The following is a 3,182-nucleotide window of genomic DNA, read 5'->3' on the forward strand; positions in this document are numbered from 1 at the left end:
TCCATTATAATCACACATATAATACATTCTGAAATAACCATTCAAACATACAATAGTTCATCTAAGATTACACATTTGCACACAATACAATCTAGGGCCATGCCCTGCAATCACACAGTGGGCCCATGCCCTATTCTCGGGTGTTACGGTTTTCTTACCTTTAGATTCGGTAGCCTTGATCACCTGACTCCTTGAGCACGATCCTACCCGAGCCCTAGCGCTTACCTAAGAAAAATCCACAAGTCAAAGTCATTACCAAACCTCGAGTCCAAAGCCTAGCCTCGGGACCAATCCCGAGCCCCCGGGGAGTCCTAGATCCCCAAAACAAAGTGGCGGAATCGAGCCCCGAACCCTAGGTCAAAATCCCTTAAAAAAATCCCAAAAATCCCCTCTGTGAACGGTGCAGCGCTACAGCGCTCAAAAGAGGGCGCTGTAGCGCTACAAGCAGAACCACCCCATCAGAACAGGGGCTAGTGCTACAACGCCCCCTGACTAGCGCTGTAGTGCTAGTTGCAACCAGACCAAAACCAAAAATCGCTTATTGCGATTTTCTTCTCCCATTTCAACTCCAAACTTGCCCAAACCTCTTCCAAACCCAAAAACACACATATCCACACCACACACTCATCCCAAGCATCCCAAGAACTCAATCCCAAGCTCAAGCAACCCAAAACTCAAAATCTAACACAATGAACCCAAAAACCAGAAATTCACTCAAACAACAAAGATAGGGTCTTAGAAATCATACCGTGGGTGGAATTCCGACCTTGAATTAAACCCTAGACCTCCTTAGCTTGCACCTTCACAACCTTAACCTGTTTTCCCCAAAAACCCCATCCATTTAGCTCAAAAACACAATCCAAACCAGTCAAGCCCTAAAACAGAAATCCCCAAGAACTTACCTCAAATTTCTGGTGTGATCTTGCTAACCCCTTGCCAATCCTCAAGTCTAGCTTAGGATCCTTGATGCTCAGCCTACCCTAGCTCTCCACTGAGCTTGACTCCAAGAAAAATGAAGGAATTTGGTTGGGAGAGCCACAAACCGATCTTGGACAAACCCCTTCAGCTTTTCTCTTTCTTTTTCCCTTTCTCTTCCTTCTTCTTTCTTTTCAGCCTATAAATCCTTTTTCTACAAAATCCACTAAGTAAAAAGCCCTCCTTTAATTCATCTCTTACAAGCCTAAAGACCAAAATGCCCTCCCTTACTAATTCTAAACCTTTATGTCCATAAAGGGGCATTTTAGTCATATTACCCAAATTCCCACTAATTCCTCAAGTGTTCCTAATAATTCCCGCTCGCTACCCAATACCTGATTAATCATCAAATATACATTCCTCATCATCAAGATTAACCTCAATATATTTCCAAATTCTCATTTAAACTCCCCAGGCTTAACCCAAGCCGGGTACAGATTCCCGCTTTGACTTTTCCGCTAACCCGCCCATTCTAGGATCGTCTCGAGTCATAGATCACAGATATCAACACAGTCATGCCCAAAATGGCCAAATTACAAATATGCTCAATCAGGTTTACATGCATACTAATTCACATAGTCATGCATCGCAAATAATCAAATAGTCATATAACGTGCATTAAATCATAATCATGCATTAAACTCATTAAAGTCACACACAGAATCCCATTATGCCCTCCAGGCACACTACTCAAGGCCCTTAAGCCTTAATAGTGAATTTGGGGTCGTTACAGCTTCTAGATCTTTCTTTTATTAAAACTATTCATAAAAAATACTTAATTCCTTAATAATCATGGTTATGACAAGTGTCATGCTCTTAATGGTTCTATCTAAACCTTAGGTTATAATCAATAATATATCTAAGACCAACAATATTAATCAAACCTTATGTTATAATTAATATTCTTAAACTATAGGTTAAACTTATCAAATCTATAGGTGTTGCTATGAGTGTTCAACTAAGTTAGCTACTACTACTACTACTATCTAACTAGCTAAGTTAGGTTTAATATAAAAGCATATATCACTACTACTAAAAAGGGCAATTGTGTCACTGACGCTGTTGACCAAGAATTAGCATTTGTGGCAGTTGGACACTGCCACAAATGAGGGTCCAATTGCGTCATAACGTACACTGACGCTGTTTAATGGGACCGTTTGCGTCAGTGGCCCACTGACGGTAACGGAGCGTTTGCGTCAGTGCCCCACTGACGCAAATGCCCATTACCATCAGTGGGCCACTGACGCAACTGGGCCTCCTTTTCATAAAACCCTCATCGTTCCCAGCCGAGCCCCATTTCACTCAAAACATTTCAGAATCGTTTCCTTCACAAACCAGCGGCGCCCAACCGAAGTTCTACTCATTTAGGTACGTTTTTAGCCTTTTTTTCAATTTTAATGTCAAAATAATGATTTATATATGTTTATGAAACTTATATATAGTTTTTTTTAATTTTTTGTATAGATTTTGTTTTTTGAAGATTATAGTTTGAAAACCCATAATCCTTATTGGTTTTTTGGGGTTTTCTACATCAAGAACCCACATTGCTCAATTACTACAAGTAAGTGTAATTTTATTAATTTTTATGATTTCAATATAATTTTTGTGATTTTTTTTATAAATTGACTATATTTCAGATTTTTTATTTTTAGATAGTTTTATATTAATGATTATGAAATTGTTTGAGGTTTAAACTTTGCATTTTAATATTTTATTTCTTTAGAATTTTTTTATTATAATTTATTTATTTTTTATTAACTTATTTTTTAAATTTAATTAAATTTCGAATTTAATATGTAAATGAGTATATATATATTAATGTATATATTTTGTATAAGTTTCGTTTTATTAATTGTTTAGTTTGATTATTATTAGTAAATTTTTGTTTATATTTTGTTAACTTTTTAAAATTATTTTTAAATTTGGGGTTTAATTGGTTAAATAGGTATATATTAAAATTGTTTGTTTTTTAAGTTATATTTTATTATTGATTTAGTTAGGATATTTATAGTCGATTTTTATTTATGTGAGTTGTTAACTTTTAAAAAAAAAATAAAAAATATTTCGGGTTTAAGTAAACAAATGAGTACATATAACAAATTATTTATTTTCTTTAAGCACTTTATTGTTTATTTATTTACAATATAGCTTTATGATATTTTTCTTTATATTTTGTTAACTTTTTTATTATTTTTTTGTATATTGTT

The sequence above is a fragment of the Humulus lupulus genome, chromosome 5, assembly GCF_963169125.1.
Source record: "Humulus lupulus chromosome 5, drHumLupu1.1, whole genome shotgun sequence".
Classification (NCBI taxonomy): Eukaryota; Viridiplantae; Streptophyta; class Magnoliopsida; order Rosales; family Cannabaceae; genus Humulus; species Humulus lupulus.